The 21,268-nt window shown below is 43.4% G+C and overlaps 1 long non-coding RNA gene across 1 annotated transcript; it reads left to right on the top strand.

Moving 5' to 3' along the window:
- Positions 1-9,434: 9,434 nt before the first annotated feature.
- Positions 9,435-10,329, top strand: LOC127532441 (uncharacterized). Its single transcript, XR_007939887.1, has 2 exons — positions 9,435-9,628; positions 9,714-10,329. It is a non-coding gene; the product is annotated as an uncharacterized LOC127532441 (long non-coding RNA).
- Positions 10,330-21,268: the final 10,939 nt, after the last annotated feature.

Here is a 21,268-nt window from a genome sequence, read left to right as displayed (position 1 = left end):
GCAAAATGTGGACCCGGGAGACCAGACGAACGGATCCGAATATTCGGTCGTCTCCGCCACCCCACCCCCACCCCCACCCCCCGGTTGAACGTTACGGGGCGGAACGAATATCCAGATATTCGTCTTTAATAGGGCCCGAATATTCGGAGGCCAGAAACCACTATTGGGGCCAGCCCGATAGCCTAGTAGTGTGCACAATAATTTTGCTGAATTTTTGTAGTTGGTTAGCCTAGCCGCGCTAGACAACCCACGGCAATGAATTTAATTCTCTGCCAGGGTGGGTCTAGTTACCCTCCATAAGGCTTGAGGCTGGATTCTCCTAAAACTGGCCGGACCAATCACCATGAAGTGTAGAGTCAGAAGGCGGGCGTAACTAAGTGACGACAGAGGCGCGACGATTCTGACAGAAACAACCGGAAACAACTAGCCTAGCCGCGCTAGACAACCCAAGGCAACGAATTTAATTCTCTGCCAGAGTCGACAACAAAAACGACAACAGTCGTTGAGCTCCATTAGCACCGACTCTGAATAATCTTTCTGTTAACATGTCTGTAATATACTTGAGCTTCACCCATTGACTGTATAAATAAGGCTTCACCGAACTACCGCATCCTCTGATTTCCGGCGCTCTAGGAGCCTATTCGTTGCACTGATTGGTTGTATACCTACCCAATTGCTGCAGAGTGATTTGATAGACAACCTTTTAGCCCGCCTCCCTCCCTGTCGAGCGTGCCTAGACCCTTGCGCCGTCAGAAACATGGGTGTAGCGTGACTAGGCTAGTAGTTGGTATTTTACCTGACACTTTAATGTTGTTATCTAACACAGGTAGACTGTATAGTATAATAAAGTGGGTGGAATCGGCTGGCTGTAAGGGGTGGAGGAGGCCAGAAAGATTCGTTTGTATGAGAAAATTGTTTCAGATATTCCGTTCAAAGTCCTGGAAATTGGATGATTTTTATCCTGGAATATCCCGGAAAAGTCCTGGAATTTAGTTTTCAATTTTCAGTGGGAACCCTGCTGTTAAAGTTGGACCAGACAAGATTCCAGTTTTTACATGTTTAGACCAGGAGCAGATCCAGATTAATGTTAGTGGGGGGTACCGAAAAGTAGAAATAAAAAATGAAAGCTGCTATCGACCTCTGGCTTTTCCAAAGTATTTTTCATGGTTTTTTGTCTCTTTAACCCAGTAGTAAAGCTGTAAATGAGCTTTTCATTTTGGACTGTTCACATTAAATTCTGATGGACTTGTTTCCTTGTTTCTGTGAATTCCAGCATCATCAGCTGCAGCATCTGCCTGTTATGTAAAACTGTTAGCTCAACCACAGAATGCTGAGGGCAGTTAAGAGACAAACATTGTACAAGAACAGCTCTATATACAACCCTGTTAGTTTCCACTTCTTAGAATGTTTACTGACAATTATCACACCTAAAATAAGAAATAATATTCTGTACTTTTAGCAGCTAGTTCTCAGCTGTAAACCATAAACATCACAGGGTTCTGTGTGCTAATCAGTCTGAATCAAAATGAGTTCTACCCAATACACAGTGAACAACAACAATCTGTACCTTTGATCTGTGCTAAAATAATCTGAATGTTCTGTGCAGTAATTTTAAAATACAATAAAATACATTAAGCAGCACTCTGTACATTTAACAGTAAACCTGAGAACAATAATAAACAGGAACAATACTCCACATTCTTCAGTCATTTAATAGTTCACAGCTCAGCAAACATCAGTGTTCTGCATAGAAATCACTAAAAGCTGCTCTCAGTAATCTTCCACAGTGAGCAGATGTTCTGGTGTTGCAGGTCCATGGTCCAGACGTGGACATAGAACAGGACGGGGGGGTCTGGTACCGTCTACTTCCTAGAGCTCCTCCTCTTTCTGCATTCTTCATATGGGATGGAAATAAAGTAACGCTGGTTTAGCACATCCATCAAAGGCCTGTAGGTGTGAAGCAGGAAGTCCTCCACAGTGAGGATGTGAGTCTCCTCCTCCTCCTTCAGGACCATCTCTGTGTCCAGGGTGTTATTAACGCCATGAGACTTCTCAAACTTCACCGGGTTCTCCAGCCACGCGTAGATCCTCCTCATCATGGGTCCATGTCCAGAGCAGTGATGACATCGTACTGCTTAAAGCCATCTTCACCAACTTCAGTCTGATCTTGGGGCTTGAAGAAGTCATCCTGATGGACCAGCAGCAGTTGGACAGGTTCTTGATCAGACGGTTGGTGAGGCTGGTTTTCCCTCCATCGGTTACACCGCCGATAACGATGATGTACTTCATGTTCTCTGATCGGTCAAAGCTCGGGAAAAGAGTCAAAAACATCAACAAAAACCGGGTCAGGAGCGATCAGATGTAGAAGAAAGCTGAAAAAGAGAAGGTTGCAGCAGGAAACATCAACTACTGGAGTCCTCCATGGACCTTGAGTTCAGTGAGTAAGGTAAGAGCAGAAAGGGAGCTGCCACTCAGACGCCGTTCTTCCATCCAGAGAGGACCTCTTTCTGCTGTCGCTGCTACACAGACTGCCCTAGTGGAGGTTTTAGGTGGAATATTCCTTTTTACATTGGATGGAATACTCGGTTTAACCAACATTTTAGGTGCATGTCCAGGCATTTAAGGTGGAATGTTCCTTTAAGGTGGATGTGTGAGGACCTTGTAGGTGGAATACTTCCTGAAACCAACCTTTTAGGTCAACAATCAAAGATTTAAGGTGGAATATTCCTTTAAACCAACCTAAATTTCATGTTTTGATCATTATCAAGTGAGAAACCTCAATCCAGACTCCTCATGAAGACGTTTGAGATTTATGCTGTTATTTGTTTAGTCCAGACTAAATGACAGAAATCCACAACTCTAATTTATTTCAGGACTCGGTTATTAACAGTGTTGGGCAAGCTACTTGGAAACTGTACTGAGCTAAGCTAGCAGCTACTCTGTGTTAAATCAAGCTTTACTACACTGAAGCTATGACCCACAGAAATGTAGCAAGCTAAGCTACAGCAATATGACCAAAGTAGCTTAATACATTCAAGTTACTTTTTTTTCTTACCAAAAAATTTCAGGGACTAATGAAGTCAGTCAAACGGAGACAAGAAAATGCTGACTTGTTTATTATTAAACCATCATTTTTGTTCTCAGTGCTCCAAACTTAGTAAGTTGATACACTGAGGAATATGTGGAGCTATATTTAAAATGAATCAACCTTTTTACATTAGAAATCATTGTTTTGATTTTCTTTTTAGTTTGTATTGCAGACATAATGTATCTGATAATTAAGTTGCAGTAGCTTATATTAACACACCACTTACATTGGAGGGTATAATAGGTTACATTTGATATCATTTCCATATAAAGTAAGCAATATTATAGTAAAACAATATTATACATAATTTGGGTATTAAATCAAGTTTTATTTCTTAAGTCTAATATCTATGTAAAATCATTCCATGCTTTCCCAAAGTGCTGTATCCACTACTACTTAACTCAGTTTTGGTCTTGAGTGTAAGATTAAGATATTTAATCATTTATGCCATCACTTTTGTTTCCCTTTCTGTTATTTTTTTCAGCCATTTGCTCATTAGTGTTAACAGTAATACTGAAGAAGACAGATTTTGGTTTTACTGTTACCTCGTTTTCTCCCATACCTCTTCCCTCCTATATGTATCAGTTTATTTATTTAATCCCCCAATTTATACATATTCACACACTGCCACCACAACCTTACGCTTAATTTAATTAATTTACTGCCACTCGAATTTTAGATGTTGAAAAGTAGCTCGTTGTGTGTGCATCTTATACTGCGGTTGACATGTGGTGGTTAGCTAACTGCTGCTGGTTGTGCATATTCGGTATCACCTGTATATGGGTTCTCTGATTTGTATTTGACGTCTTTGAAGTTGACAGAAACTTCGCATTGGGCTGGCACAGTAGGCATCTGAAAACAACTTTTCTCCGTTTTTTCACAAAACTCATATAACTATGTAGGTAGGGCCACGGTGACTCTGACTCCTTCTCTGCCATCTCTCAGTGAACTGAAGCGAACGTCTGTGTGTGTGTGTGTGTGTGTGTGGATCCAGTGGAAGGGATTGTTGAATGACGACATCAACAGTTCCTCCGCTTCTATTGGTCGACACAGACATGTCGGCGTTTGGAGAGGATGTCACTATCTGATCCTTAAAAGTGTGAGGTGAGACTGCAGCAGAGCAGAAAGCTCCGCTTCAAGCAGTTCAACATTCATCATTTTTAACGTAGCTTTTTGCGTTCGCTACCGCGCTACATGACCAAAAGATCAGCTAAGCTGTTGAAACGTTTTTTATTTTGTAAACAACGACGCTACCACATCGTTACAGAAAAATGTAGTTAAACTACTAACGACGCTATTTGTAGTGACGTTACTGGGGCGTTTATGGGGCGGCTGTGGCTCAGGTGATAGAGTGGGTCGTCCAATGATCGAAGGGTTGGCGGTTCGATTCCTGCTCTCGCCTAGTCATGTGCTGTTGTGTCCTTGGGCAAGACACTTAACCCTCCTTGCCTCCAGTGCTGTCACACTGGTGTTTGAATGTGTGTGAATGTATACTGACTGATGTTGCAAGTTGATTAGCAACCTGCACATTAGTGTGTGAATATGTGTGTCTGGGTGAATGGGGAAATTGTTGTATAAGCGCTTTGAGTACTCTGATGAGTAGAAAAGCGCTATATAAGAGCAAGTCCATTTACCATTTACTGCCCAACACTGGTTATTAAATGTCAAAACAATCCATGTGACTCTAAAAACTCAACAGCTTTACAAACTCTAAGATTAAACTCTCCACAAGGATCCAAAAGAAGTTGGACTTCTACATGAGAGCTTTAGTTATTCTTCATCTACTTCCTGAAAAGTTTGGTCAGTAAAAAAGACTAAAACTAAGATTTCAGCTGAACTGAAGACAGACTTTGTGATTTTTCTGCTCACATGTTGTGTTGTTGTAAACTTACTCTTTCAACCCCTGGAAACCAGCGTTTGTCCTGTTTTTGTGTCACTCCTCGGTCATAATGTTTTCTGAGCAACACACCATACTATGATGTTTTTACAGTGAAGGTTCTACTATGGAACCAGTTTGACATGTTCAGGTGTTCTTTGTGTGAAAACTCAGAGGTTTCAGGGATCAGAAGGCGGTTTTCAACTTTCTTTGTTAACTTTCTGCTTCAACTTTAAACTAAATTTCCTTCACTAAGCCAGCGCTCTGGACTTCCAGTAAGCTGTGTTCCTATTGGCTGTCCAGGTGGCTGCTTGGTGTCATCAGGAACACCTGAGCAGCTCAGTGTCTTCCTGCTTTATGTCTGCAGTCAAACATTTCCTCTGCTTCTCTTCACTGAACCGGGTTTGGCTCCGTTGCTTTAGTTTGTTCTTTAGGCGTTGGCTTGCAGCTTCCAGCAGTAAAATCCTCTTTAATGTGTTTCTTGGTGTGTTTTAGGGCTTTGTACTGGATAATTGTCTTGGTAAATGTGGTCCTTTAGCCACAGTTAGCACATGGTGCTAATGTGTGCAGTGATTAGTGGGTTTGGTGCAGCTGAGTTGTGTCTTTATCTTGGCTGTAGTGAGTCTTTAGAGGTTTTTGGTTGTTTGTGAACCAATTCCATGGAACCGATTCCATACTTTATAGAAAGTCTTTGTGGAGCCTCTTAATGAGAATTTTATTTTCTTTAATTTTAGAAAGTGCAATAGGTCCCTTATCCAGTGAGTAAAGGTAGGTGGGTGTGCATCTTTCCATTTAAGTCAGATTAGGCGCTTGGCGAGCAGGGTGGCAAAAGCACTGCAGTTTGCTTCAGACTTAGACAGCATGTGGGGGTCTGGAGGAGTGCTGAAGATGGCTATGAACGGGCATGGGTCAATAGTTCTGTTTAGACATTCTGCAATTGTTTTGAAGATGAGAGACCAGAATTCATGAAGCTTAGCACAGGACCAGAACATATGGGTGTGTAGTGGGAGATAAATTGCAATGATTACATGAAGGATTAACATCTGGGAAATATTCAGTTTCTGTTTTGTCCAATGAACACGATGCAAGAGTTTACATTGTACTGCACCGTGCCTGGCACATACTGAAGGGGTATGAACTCTTTTCAAGACAGACTGCCATAATTCCTCTGTAATGTCTTCGCCCAAATCCAGTTCCCAATGTGTCTTGATGTGAGGGAGATGTGAGTGATGTGCTTGAGTAATCCTATTATGTCGGCTGAATCCCAAACCCCCCCTACACACTCCCCCTCCACTACTGAGTGTCACTCCAAAAGAAGTCACACTCACAGCTGTGGAGGGCACCTATTATTGAAGGGGGAGGGTATAAATACGATCATCAGGAATGGGACACCCTGTCGCCTCACCGGAAACGGAAGATGTCATCGCCATGGTAACACAAAGACGCCTACTGTCATGGCTGTAGCGCTGTGGCACAGGTTGCAGGCAATGATGTAGGGGCTACATTCTGCTTCAAATAATGTGAAGTCATCCCACATGTTTTCCAATCCTATTATCTGGCATTTCAAATCCAACAAATGAATGAATAAATGAATTCTGTCAGTTGTGTTCAAATTTTAAGGTGTCAGGGGGTGCACAATTAAATCAAACGTCAGCAGAGAAGAAGATTTGTTTCTTTTGATTTATCTTTTTACACCACTCTTTGTGATGTTCTGTCAGTGTGAAAAAGGCGTGGGAGAAATAAAGGACGCATGTGGAACTCACATCGATATGTTGTTTCCTCCTCCATTTCGACGTTGCACTTCCTGAAAAAGTTGTCCAGAGTGAGCATCGATGCAGACTCGCTATTTAAGGGCTGAACAGTCCACTCTCCCTCCACACTACGCGGTTTGGGACGGCCCTTAATATGGAGGACCCTCCACGGGAACGCACAAACGGAGGGGTAGTGTGTAGGGGTAGTGTGTAGGGGTAGTGTGTAGGGGTAGTGTGTAGGGGTAGTGTGTAGGGGTAGTGTGTAGGGGTAGTGTGTAGGGGTAGTGTGTAGGGGTAGTGTGTAGGGGTAGTGTGTAGGGGGCGGTTTGGGATTCAGCCGTCATTTAGAAATTATGCCTCTGAATGACAGAGGACGCTCCAAGAGCACATCACATGGGTTGCATGGAGGTAGGGCAGGAAACCAGGATATAGTTTTGTGTACGAAGTCATGGACTTGGAGATAAAAGAAATTGCTTCTAAGGAGGTTAAATTTACTGCAGAGTTGTTCAAACGAGGAGACCTCACCATCTGAGTACAAGTCAATGAACGATTTGATACCTGTTGTCTGCCAGTGTGTAAATGTGTTCTCTAACAAAGAAGGTTTAAAAAAGTGATTTGAGTGAATAGGGGATTTCAAGGAGAAGGACAGCCATCCAAGATGACGTCGCATCTGTGTCCAGATTTTAATGCTTGACCTTACTACTTTGTTTTTGGTGAAACCTGCCGATAGAGTGGCGACTGGGCCGTGCACTAAAGCTGGCAGGGAGGAGGGTGGGCATGATGAGGATTCAAGAGTATACCATGATGGTGGATCTGCGCCGGGTCTTCATAAAGCCAGTGCACGATGGACGGATGTTAGCTGCCCAGTAATATGCTAAGAAGTTTGGTGCTGCCATACCACCGAGACATTTGGGTGTCGAAGGATGTTTCTTGCTATTCAGTGAGTTTTACCATTCCAAATGAACGAGGATAAAGTGGAATCTAGTCTACGAAAGAATGATTTAGGTATAAATACTGGGATAGATTGAAATAGACAGGTGAATTCAGGGAGAATATTCATTCGAATTGAGTTGATGCGACCTGCAGTAGAGAGTGGTAGAGGCATCCAACGTTTAAGGGTGAGCTCTGTCTGACCTATAAGAGGGAGAAAATTAGCTGAGAAAAGACTGGAAAATTTGTAACACAAACGCCGATATATATAAACTTATGCTTTACCTTAAATGGAAGAGATGAGGATGAGTATTGGCGGGCCGCCTCATTAATGGGAAACAACTCACTTTTCTGTAGGTTTAGCTTGTAGCCTGAGAGGTCATGAAAGTGGTCAAGGATATGAAAAACATGCGGTAGGGAGTTCGCCGGATCACAGATATATAGCAGCAAATCATCTGCGTATAAGGATAGTTTTTGTTCTCGTCCTTCCCTAATGATACCTGATATTTGTGCGTTTTGACGGAGTTTAAGTGTGAGAGGTTCACTGGCGATATTAAAAAGTAAGGGTGAAAGAGGGCACCCTTGTCTTGTGCCACGCCCGACCTGGAAATATCTAGAAAAGGTATGATTGGTGCGTATCGAGGAGACTGGAGATGTGTACAGCAGCTTAAACAGTGATATAAACTTCTTGCCAAAGCCAAAGGTTTCAAGGGCATAGAACAAGTAGTTCCATTTGACCCTATCAAAAGCCTTTTCTGCCTCTAAGGAGACTACTACTTCAGGAATAGGATGGTGCGATGGGTGATATATGACATTAAACAGCCGTCTCACATTGAAAAATGAAAACCTGTTTTTAATAAAGCCAGTCTGGTCAGACGATATAATATCTGGTAAGACTGTCACTAAGCGATGGACGAGAGCCTTTGCAATGATTTTTGCATCGACATTTATGAGCGAAATTGGGCGGTAGGAGCCACAACAGTGAGGATCCTTATTTTTTTTAAGGAAGAGTGACTTTTTACAGCGACTAGAAGGAAGACGACTAGAAGACCAGGGGTCTGTTTCACGAAGCAGGTTCACTCAAAACTCTGAGTTTCTTAACCCTGAAATGAGGGAAACTCAGAGTTTTCCATTTCACGAAGCGAGGTAACTCTAACCCAGAGACAGAGGGGTAACTCTAGCCTGTTTCACAAAGAGGGGTAACTTCAACTCTCGGTCAGTTACCGCAGTAACAGACTCTATGACTCTAACCTGGTCACCAGCAGGTTTATCTGAGAAAACCTCCAGTTTCTCTCCGTCTCCGCCCTCTTTCAGCCACACGCTGTTTCATTTCCTCATTCATTCAGTCAGTAAGCGAGCGAGTTTTGGCGTAGAACAGCTTTTATTAACGATCCAGTGGATAAAGGAGCAGCATTACTGCACAGATCATTAAATATTCGTCGGTAGATTGTTATCAGACCGAGCATAAATGTTCTCGCATTTCCGGACAATTATCGGTTTGAGCGGTACCGTTTCGTAATCGTTTCAAGTCCATAATCTACATAAACAACCTAATCCGTCCTTACATTTACATTACCAGCCAGTCATGCTCTCACATCCAGCAGATATTGTGTGTTGCGCTGCGGTTCTTTGCAAATGGAAGTTTTTATATAATGTCAGAGATGCAGAGTAAGACAACTGTATGGAGGACAGTCAGAAAAGTTTTCCTGGCTCTGAAACAACTTTTACCATCATTGTGGACACAAACCTGTCAGAGCATCAAGGAGGATCCACAGGATTGCAGGTGAATGATGTAGAGATCTGTTAAATTCATTTTAAATCATATTCTGTTAATGACATTGTGCTGCAGCCTCAGACTGGGATTAGTCATTTTAATTTCTTTCAGGATTTCCCAGTGTGATTGGCTGCATAGATGCACACACATCCCCATCACAGCTCCCTCACATCATGAACAGGAAGTCCATTCACAGCATAAATGTGCAGGTAGGCTACAGGTAGACTGACTACTGTTTCTAAATGTTAAAGACTGCATCATAGTTCAACATCTGTCATTCTCTGCACTGTCCAGATCATATGTGATGCTGCATACATCATTTCTAATGTGGAGGCCACGTGGTCTGGGTCTGTTCATGACTCCAGGATTTATGGAGAGTCTAACCTGAGCAACAGACTGCAGCGTGGTCAGCAGCATAAAGATTTTCACAATAGAATTCTCTTGTCTCCCTCCTTTAATATGCTCTGATGTATCCACTATACATTACAGGAGAGTTTGATGGCCTTCTGCTGGGTGACAGGGGTTACCATGACAACCCAGGCTGATGACCTCATACCCTGACCCTGAACCAAGCCCCCAACAGAACTTCAACCGGACTCACTGCAGGACCAGAGCCCGGGTGGAGATGACCATAGGCCTGCTGAAAGCCCGTTTCCAGAGCCTACGTCTCCTCAGGGTGACCCCTGAGAGGGCCTGTGATATTACTGTGGCATGTGTTGTTCTTCATAATATTACCACTATGAGAGGAGAGCAACACCCTGCCCTACAAACTGAAGACCCAGATGATGAGCCCATCCACCTGCAGCTATCCAGGACAGCAGAGCAGTCAGAGACACCGTATGCAATAATCACTTTAGAGTTTAAGTCTCCATCATCACCACCACAGCAAATAAAGACATGATACACATTTCATTTGCTCTTCTTTATTTCCTACAAATAAAAGATGGTTCAGTTCATGTTCCAGTACTTAAAGGGATAGTTTGGGATTTTTGACATGAATCTGTATGGCATCCCCATCAGCACTGTTGTTCATTCACACAGACTTACTGCCGACAGCGTCCAGTGAGCAGAGATCCGGTCTGGTTTTGGTCCAGATGAAAGAAGTCCGGCCAGTTTGCTGGGGTCACGAAAATAAAGCGTTTTCTTCTCAAACCAATATGTGTTGGAAAGAGTGATATATTTGCATTATAAAACCGTTGTCCATGAAAAAGTCAGACCTCGTAAACGCTTGGCACTATTTTCTCTCCCTTCATATCACTCCGCGCTGCCTCCAGCTGGCAGGTTTCACTTTGTTTACTGCTCGTAAAGTTAACAACATGTCTGACTAGGACAGCGATGATGAATATACTGACTTCAGCATTCAGCCAAGGGGATATCTTTATGAACCCGAATATACTGAAGCCGAAACTCACCAGATGGAGTTAGAACGGGCAGAGAGGGTGGACAGAGAAGTGGATCACTTGTACAGTATAAAGTTATAAAATTCAACCAAAAAACTGAGGAGGCAACACTTACTCTGAAGACAGCTGACCGTCGAGTCCAGCTGGCCTGGGACACTTCTTCCAGTTTATTTTAGGAATGTGGAAAAAGGTCTGCAACACACCCTCATTCAGGAGTGCAGGGAAGTCATCATGATGTGTGATGCAGACAGGAGCTGGGAAGCTGTCCTCCTCATCAACTGAAAGGTCTTGTATCTGTGACATGATGAGATCCCATTCGTGGCAGCAACAGGACTCCACCTCTGTCGGCATTATTTCACACTTGAAACAAGTACAGCACCATTTATCAGTCACCTGATGTCTCACAGCTCCAGCTGGCTCCAACTTCAACTTGTTCCACTTCTCTGTCCAGGGTTAGGGTTAGTATTGAGTGCATAAGTGAACATAATTATTTGAAGGTTGACTTTCTTTGTATTAAAAACACTTTTCTTTTATTGGTCGGATGGAATATGCTAATTTTTTGAGATAGGGATTTTTGGTTTTTCTTTACTTTTTGGCCAATATCATCAATATTAAAACAATAAAAGGCTTGAACTACTTCAGTTGTGTGTAATGAATCTAACATATATGAAAGTCTAATGTTTATCAGTACATTACAGAAAATACTGAACTTTATCACAGTATGCTAATTTTTGGAGAAGAACCTGTATGTATCCATGACCTTTTATTCCACCGTTTTACAGACATCTACTTTCTTTCTGTTGGCTGAGCAGAAGTCTATGTTAGTTTAAATAGGCTTAATTATTTAACAGGACATGATATGGATGCAGACATTTAGGCTATGTGTGGATAAAACAACTGTACAGTCAAACAGCCACTTAATATTTAGGCTACTTTACAATGTAAAACATGATCAACATGAAGTACCTCCATGAGATAATGAACAATGTTTTTATATTTCATCTTAAGCTGCTGCCCCGTCAGGATTTCCTCTAAATGAAATAATTTAATATTCTACCATTCAGACAGTTATTCCCTGTAATATTATTACGATTACAAAGGACTCCATTTAAACTTACGCATTGATCCGGGCTGTTCTCCACGCCGTCTCTCTCTCTCTTTTGCAGCTGCAGCGGTGTTGCACTTCTTTCTAAAAACGTGTTCAAACTCGCCATATGAGCGCGTTAAAAACTTCCAGTTCAAAAACGCAGCCTTTTGCTTCCCCGTTTCCATGGTGACTCGTCGAATCGGGGTTCCATTGATGCTGTCTTTTCAGAGTTGCGGTGCACGCGCTTAACTCCGGGTCAAACTACTCCGAGTTGATTAAACCAACTCAAACCGAAAACTCAGAGTTTTCTATCTCAGAGTAGATCAACTCAGAGTTGAGGAAGAAACTCAGAGTTTGTAAAACCTGCTTCGTGAAACAGGCCCCTGGTCAGAACAAGTTGTCATGAAGAGGTGTTGAAGTCGGTGAGGATGGAGTGACTTTTTACAGCGACTAGAAGGAAGACGACTAGAAGAGCAGGTCTTTAACCAGCATCCCTAAAATCCATGGAGTTGCTCCAGAGAAATGAAGGGAGGTCAACTTTTATCAGCCTCCATCCACATGTTCAACTTGATATCTTTACTTTCAGATTTTTAGCTCCACAAACCTTTAGTATCACACTTTATGATCATTTATTAGGACTAAGTTTAGGGAAAGTTCAAACTGAAGAGGACAGTTCAGATCAGACTTAGAATGAGCTGATTCTGAACAAACATCTCAGACTTTCTGAGCTTCAGCACCTCTAGAAGATATTTGAACAACAAGCAACTCCAGAGATCCAGAAGTTGGAGAGAGTTAGCTTTAGCTGAGCCACAGAACATGTGGGACGCTAACCTAGCAAACATTTAGACTTTTCTCTGTGAATTCTGAGAAATAATTTCCTATTTAATGACAGAGCTACACATCTGAACTCAGTCTCATTAAAACAGACTAATTCAGTGTCATCCATCCAGATTAAAGTGCAGTTACCCAGAATGTTTGTTGATGAGCTCCAACTAAACCTGTCCAGGTAGAAGGCCACTTTGACAAACAGGAAGTGGAAGATTCCAAGCAGATTTATAGAAGGGGGAACCGGACTGTACTAAGTGTGGTCCAGTATAGAGGGGGGGTGTTTGTGGGTTTTTTAGGCTGATAATGATTATTAGTGAGACATTTGGAGCAGATATTCATTTGTAGTAAATGAAAGTATTTAAAATCTTGGAGTTAAACTTAGAAGAACACAAACTCTAACAGAAAACTTTGTTGATCCGTTTTTGTTTTGTTTACAGATGTTAAGTTAAAGGAGTTTTATTGGTGACGTATAACCAATCAGATCACTGCAGAAGACAGAGCGACCACAGCTAGATAAAGGTTCAGAGTCAAAGTAGCAGCATTTTAAAATGGATTTATTCCCTCACTCCTCCTCTGGTGTTTTCTGGATTATTCTCAGCTTCATGCCTTCGTCCACCCGGCCTCCGTTGACTCGTCCCGCCTGCCGTCTCTGGAGGTGAAGCTGGATTGGATCAGACCAAAGTACCGTCCAATCACGCCTCTCAAAAGGCTCCTTCATCTGGCAGCACTTCTTCTGGGGAGAAGCTGAGCTTCAGCAGAACTTTGGAGATGTGTTCCAGTGGTTGGTGGATGTGTGGGGAGATAGAGAGGGACCTTTGAACTGTTCAGAAAGGAAAACAGGAACCCAGTGGTAGTTTTAGTTTAGGGTGCTACTGTGGTGTGTTTTTGGGTTTAAGAGGTGAACAGGAAGAGGTTTTTCATATTGATGATGTTTTACTTTGTTCCTGGTTGGAATGTCCATCAATGTCAATGTGAAGTTCACTTTTAGTTCTGTTGATTTATTTTTATTTTACTAACACCTAGTGTGACTGCATAGTGACGTAGCGGTTAGCACTTTCTCCTTGCAGCAAGAAGATCCTGGTTCAAATCCCGGCCTGGGATCTTTCTGCATGGAGTTTGCATGTTCTCCCTGTGCATGCATGGGTTTTCTCCGGGTACTCCGGCTTCCTCCCACAGTCCAAAAACATGCTGAGGTTAATTGGTTACTCTAAATTGTCCGTAGGTGTGAATGTGAGTGTGATTGTGTGTCTGTATATGTAGCCCTGTGACAGACTGGTGACCTGTCCAGGGTGTCCCCTGCCTTCACCCGAGTCAGCTGGGATAGACTCCAGCACCCCCCATGACCCTAGTGAGGATAAAGTGGTGTATAGAGAATGGATGGATGGATAACACTCATTTGCTTTTATCTCCCTCACATGTTCTGTTGTTGTAAACTTACTCTTTCAAATAAATACTATCTACCCTCTGGAAACCAGCGTTTGGACTGTTTTTGTGTTGTCCTCACCTACAGTCACCTCCAAAAGTACTGGAACAGAAAGTTCAATTCCTTCTGTTGTATACTGAAGACATTTGGGTTTCAGATAGAAAGATGAATATAACACAAAAGTTCAGAATTCCAGCTTGTATTTCATGGTTTTTACATCCAGATGTGTTAAACAACCCAGGACAGAGCACCTTTTCTTTGAACCCACTCACTTTTCAAGTGAGCAAAAGTATTGGAACAGACTTTATTAAATTAACTTAAAGTGAAAAACATTTAATATTTGGTGGCATAACCCTTACTTGCAGTAACTGCATGGAGCCTGTGACCCGTTGACTTCACCAGGCTGTTGCATTCTTCATTAGAAAGGCTGTTCCAGGCCTTTACTGCAGCCTCTTTCAGTTCTTCTTTGTTTCTGGGGGTTTCTCCCTTCAGTCTCCTCTTCAGGAGGTAAATGCATGTTCTACTGGGTTAAGGTAAGGTGACTGACTTGGCCAGTCCAAGACCTTCCACTTTTTCCTCCTGATGAAGTCCTTGTTGTGTTGGCAGTGTGCTTTGGGTCTTTGTCTTGTTGCATGATGAAGCTTCTCCCAATTAGTTTGGATGCATTTTTCTGTAAATCGGCAGACAAAGTGGTTTTGTAGACATCAGAATTCATTCTGCTGCTACCATCATGAGTTACATCATCAAAAAAGACTCGTGAGCCCGTTCCAGAAGCAGCCATGCAGGCCCCAGCCATGACACTACCTCCACCATGTGTCACAGATGAGCTTGTATGTTTTGGATCATGAGCAGATCCTTTCTTTCTCCATACTTTGGTCTTTCCATCACTTTGGTAGAGGGTAATCTTGGTCTCATCAGTCCATAAAACTTTGTTCCAAAACTTTTGTGGCTGATCTCTGTACTTCTTTGTAAATCCAGTCAGGCCTTCTGATTCTTATTGCTGATGAGTGTTTTCATCTTGTGCTATGGCTTCTATATTCCTCCTCTCCAAGTCTTCTTCTAACAGTAGATAATGACTCTTTCACCCCTGTCCTGTGGAGGTTGGCAGTGATGTCAGTGACTGTTGTTTTTGGGTTTTTCTTCACAGCTCTCATAATGTTTCTGTCATCAGCTGCTGTTGTTACCCTGGGCCGACCTGTTCCATGTTTGTTGTTCAGTACACCAGTAGTTTCTTTCTTTTTCAGAAACATTCCAAACTGTTGTAGTGGCTATGCCCAATGTTTGTGCAATAGCTCTGATGGATTTTCCCTCTTCTCTCAGCTTCAGAATGGTTTGCTTTTCTCCCACAGACAGCTCTCTGGTCTTCATGTTTGGTTAACAGAAAAGGCAGTTTTTACAGGTGAAACCCAAAAACAAGAATTATTTAATGTCTCTGCAATCGATCTAAAAGGAAACACCTGGACAACTAGAAACAGCCATCGGTTAGAAACAGCCATCGGTTAGAAACAGCCATGGGTTAGAAACAGCCATGGGTTAGAAACAGCCATCGGTTAGAAACAGCCATCGGTTAGAAACAGCCATCGGTTAGAAACAGCCATGGGTTAGAAACAGCCATCGGTTAGAAACAGCCATGGGTTAGAAACAGCCATCGGTTAGAAACAGCCATGGGTTAGAAACAGCCATGGGTTAGAAACAGCCATGGGTTAGAAACAGCCATCACTTAGAAACAGCAGACAGCCATCGGTTAGAAACAGCCATCGGTTAGAAACAGCCATGGGTTAGAAACAGCCATGGGTTAGAAACAGCCATGGGTTAGAAACAGCCATGGGTTAGAAACAGCCATGGGTTAGAAACAGCCATCGGTTAGAAACAGCCATCGGTTAGAAACAGCCGTAAAGCCATGGGTTAGAAACAGCCATGGGTTAGAAACAGCCATGGGTTAGAAACAGCCATCACTTAGAAACAGCCATCGGTTAGAAACAGCCATCGGTTAGAAACAGCCATCGGTTAGAAACAGCCATCGGTTAGAAACAGCCATGGGTTAGAAACAGCCATGGGTTAGAAACAGCCATGGGTTAGAAACAGCCATCACTTAGAAACAGCCATCGTTAGAAACAGCCATCGGTTAGAAACAGCCATCGGTTAGAAACAGCCATGGGTTAGAAACAGCCATGGGTTAGAAACAGCCATCGGTTAGAAACAGCCATCGGTTAGAAACAGCCATGGGTTAGAAACAGCCATGGGTTAGAAACAGCCATCGGTTAGAAACAGCCATCGGTTAGAAACAGCCATCGGTTAGAAACATCCATCGGTTAGAAACAGCCATCGGTTAGAAACAGCCATCGGTTAGAAACAGCCATGGGTTAGAAACAGCCATGGGTTAGAAACAGCCATGGGTTAGAAACAGCCATGGGTTAGAAACAGCCATCGGTTAGAAACAGCCATCGGTTAGAAACAGCCATGGGTTAGAAACAGCCATCGGTTAGAAACAGCCATCGGTTAGAAACAGCCATGGGTTAGAAACAGCCATGGGTTAGAAACAGCCATGGGTTAGAACAGCCATGGGTTAGAAAGCCTGGGTTAAAACAGCCATGGGTTAGAAACAGCCATGGGTTAGAAAACAGCCATCGGTTAGAAACAGCCATGGGTTAGAAACAGCCATCGGTTAGAAACAGCCATGGGTTAGAACAGCCATGGGTTAGAAACAGCCATGGGTTAGAAACAGCCATCGGTTAGAAACAGCCATGGGTTAGAAACAGCCATGGGTTAGAAACAGCCATCGGTTAGAAACAGCCATGGGTTAGAAACAGCCATGGGTTAGAAACAGCATGGGTTAGAACAGCCATCGGTTAGAAACAGCCATGGGTTAGAAACAGCCATCGGTTAGAAACAGCCATCGGTTAGAAACAGCCATCGGTTAGAAACAGCCATCGGTTAGAAACAGCCATGGGTTAGAAACAGCCATCGGGTTAGAAACAGCCATGGGTTAGAAACAGCCATGGGTTAGAAACAGCCATCGGTTAGAAACAGCCATCGGTTAGAAACAGCCATCGGTTAGAAACAGCCATGGGTTAGAAACAGCCATCGGTTAGAAACTGCCATCGGTTAGAAACAGCCATCGGTTAGAAACAGCCATGGGTTCGAAACAGCCATCGGTTAAAACAGCCATCGGTTAGAAACAGCCATGGGTTAGAAACAGCCATCGGTTAGAAACAGCCATCGGTTAGAAACAGCCATCGTTAGAAACAGCCATGGGTTAGAAACAGCCATCGGTTAGAAACAGCCATGGGTTAGAAACAGCCATCGGTTAGAAACTGCCATGGGTTAGAAACAGCCATCGGTTAGAAACAGCCATGGGTTAGAAACAGCCATCGGTTAGAAACAGCCATGGGTTAGAAACAGCCATCGGTTAGAAACAGCCCATCGGTTAGAAACAGCCATGGGTTAGAAACAGCCATGGGTTAGAAACAGCCATCACTTAGAAACAGCCATCACTTAGAAACAGCCATGGGTTAGAAACAGCCATCAGTTAGAAACAGCCATCGGTTAGAAACAGCCATCAGTTAGAAACAGCCATCGGTTAGAAACAGCCATCGGTTAGAAACAGCCATGGGTTAGAAACAGCCATCAGTTAGAAACAGCCATCGGTTAGAAACAGCCATCAGTTAGGAACAGCCATCAGTTAGAAACAGCCATCAGTTAGAAACAGCCATCGGTTAGAAACAGCCATGGGTTAGAAACAGCCATCGGTTAGAAACAGCCATGGGTTAGAAACAGCCATCGGTTAGAAACAGCCATGGGTTAGAAACAGCCATCAGTTAGAAACAGCCATCGGTTAGAAACAGCCATCGGTTAGAAACAGCCATCACTTAGAAACAGCCATCGGTTAGAAACAGCCATGGGTTAGAAACAGCCATCAGTTAGAAACAGCCATCAGTTAGAAACAGCCATCAGTTAGAAACAGCCATCGGTTAGAAACAGCCATGGGTTAGAAACAGCCATCGGTTAGAAACAGCCATCAGTTAGAAACAGCCATCAGTTAGAAACAGCCATGGGTTAGAAACAGCCATCAGTTAGAAACAGCCATGGGTTAGAAACAGCCATCAGTTAGAAACAGCCATGGGTTAGAAACAGCCATGGGTTAGAAACAGCCATCGGTTAGAAACAGCCATGGGTTAGAAACAGCCATCGGTTAGAAACAGCCATCAGTTAGAAACAGCCATGGGTTAGAAACAGCCATCAGTTAGAAACAGCCATGGGTTAGAAACAGCCATCGGTTAGAAACTGCCATGGGTTAGAACAGCCATCAGTTAGAAACAGCCATGGGTTAGAAACAGCCATCAGTTAGAAACAGCCATCAGTTAGAAACAGCCATGGGTTAGAAACAGCCATCAGTTAGAAACATCCATCGGTTAGAAACAGCCATCGGTTAGAAACAGCCATCGGTTAGAAACAGCCATCGGTTAGAAACAGCCATCGGTTAGAAACAGCCATCGGTTAGAAACAGCCATGGTTAGAAACAGCCATGGGTTAGAAACAGCCATCGGTTAGAAACAGCCATCGGTTAGAAACAGCCATCGGTTAGAAACAGCCATCGGTTAGAAACAGCCATCGGTTAGAAACAGCCATCGGTTAGAAACAGCCATCGGTTAGAAACAGCCATGGGTTAGAAACAGCCATCGGTTAGAAACAGCCATCGGTTAGAAACAGCCATCGGTTAGAAACAGCCATGGGTTAGAAACAGCCATCGGTTAGAAACAGCCATGGGTTAGAACAGCCATCGGTTAGAAAACTGCCATGGGTTAGAAACAGCCATCGGTTAGAAACAGCCATGGGTTAGAAACAGCCATGGGTTAGAAACAGCCATGGGTTAGAAACAGCCATGGGTTAGAAACAGGAATCACTTAGAACAGCCATCGGTTAGAAACAGCCATGGGTTAGAAAAAGCCATCAGTTAGAAACAGCCATCGGTTTAGAAACAGCCATCAGTTAGAAACAGCCATGGGTTAGAAACAGCCATCAGTTAGAAACAGCCATCGGTTAGAAACAGCCATCAGTTAGAAACAGCCATGGGTTAGAAACAGCCATCAGTTAGAAACAGCCATCGGTTAGAAACAGCCATGGGTTAGAACAGCCATCGGTTAGAAACAGCCATCGGTTAGAAACAGCCATGGGTTAAGAAACAGCCATCGGTTAGAAACTGCCATGGGTTAGAAACAGCCATCGGTTAGAAACAGCCATGGGTTAGAAACAGCCATCGGTTAGAAACAGCCATGGGTTAGAAACACCATCGTTAGAAACAGCCATCGGTTAGAAACAGCCATGGGTTAGAAACAGCCATGGGTTAGAAACAGGAATCACTTAGAAACAGCCATCGGTTAGAAACAGCCATGGGTTAGAAACAGCCTCAGTTAGAAACAGCCATCGGTTAGAAACAGCCATCAGTTAGAAACAGCCATGGGTTAGAAACAGCCATCAGTTAGAAACAGCCATCGGTTAGAAACAGCCATGGGTTAGAAACAGCCATCGGTTAGAAACAGCCATCGGTTAGAAACAGCCATCGGTTAGAAACAGCCATGGGTTAGAAACAGCCATGGGTTAGAAACAGCCATGGGTTAGAAACAGCCATGGGTTAGAAACAGCCATCGGTTAGAAACAGCCATCGGTTAGAAACAGCCATCGTTAGAAACAGCCATCGGTTAGAACAGCCATCGTTAAAACAGCCATGGGTTAGAAACAGCCATCGGTTTAGAAACAGCCATCGGTTAGAAACAGCCATGGGTTAGAAACAGCCATGGGTTAGAACAGCCATCACTTAGAAACAGCCATCGGTTAGAAACAGCCATGGGTTAGAAACCAGCCATCGGTTAGAACAGCCATCGGTTAGAAACAGCCCATCGGTTAGAAACAGCCATGGGTTAGAAACAGCCATCAGTTAGAACAGCCATCGGTTAGAAACAGCCATCAGTTAAAACAGCCATCGGTTAGAAACAGCCATCCGGTTAGAAACAGCCATCGGTTAGAAACAGCCATGGGTTAGAAACAGCCATCGGTTAGAAACTGCCATGGGTTAGAAACAGCCATGGGTTAGAACAGCCATGGGTTAGAAACGCCATCAGTTAGAAACAGCCATCGGTTAGAAACAGCCATCGGTTAGAAACAGCCATGGGTTAGAAACAGCATCAGTTAAACAGCCATCGGTTAGAAACATCCATCGGTTTAGAAACATCCATCGGTTAGAAACAGCCATCAGTTAGAAACAGCCATCGGTTAGAAACAGCCATGGGTTAGAAACAGCCATCGTTAGAAACAGCCATGGTTAGAAACAGCCATCGGTTAGAAACAGCCATGGGTTAGAAACAGCCATCGGTTAGAAACAGCCATGGGTTAGAAACAGCCATCGGTTAGAAAGCCATCGTTAGAAACAGCCATCGGTTAGAAACAGCCATGGTTAGAAACAGCCATGGGTTAGAAACAGCCATGGGTTAGAAACAGCCATGGTTAGAAACAGCCATCAGTTAGAAACAGCCATCGGTTAGAAACAGCCATCAGTTAGAAACAGCCATGGTTAGAAACAGCCATCGGTTAGAAACAGCCATCGGTTAGAAACAGCCATCGGTTAGAAACAGCCATCAGTTAGAAACAGCCATGGGTTAGAAACAGCCATCGGTTAGAAACAGCCATGGGTTAGAAACAGCCATGGGTTAGAAACAGCCATCGGTTAGAAACAGCCATCGGTTAGAAACAGCCATGGGTTAGAAACAGCCATGGGTTAGAAACAGCCATCATTAGAAACAGCCATCGTTAGAAACAGCCATGGTTAGAAACAGCCATCAGTTAGAAACAGCCATCGGTTAGAAACAGCCATCGGTTAGAAACAGCCATGGGTTAGAAACAGCCATCAGTTAGAAACAGCCATCGGTTAGAAACAGCCATCAGTTAGAAACAGCCATGGGTTAGAAACAGCCATCAGTTAGAAACAGCCATCGGTTAGAAACAGCATGGGTTAGAAACAGCCATCGGTTAGAAACAGCCATCGGTTAGAAAGCCATGGGTTAGAAACAGCCATGGTTAGAAACAGCCATCAGTTAGAAACAGCCATCGTTAGAAA

The sequence above is a fragment of the Acanthochromis polyacanthus genome, chromosome 23 (assembly GCF_021347895.1).
Source record: "Acanthochromis polyacanthus isolate Apoly-LR-REF ecotype Palm Island chromosome 23, KAUST_Apoly_ChrSc, whole genome shotgun sequence".
NCBI classification, from domain to species: Eukaryota; Metazoa; Chordata; class Actinopteri; family Pomacentridae; genus Acanthochromis; species Acanthochromis polyacanthus.
The sequence above is the reverse complement of the archived record's forward strand: the minus strand, read 5'-3'. Positions and strand labels throughout refer to the sequence as shown.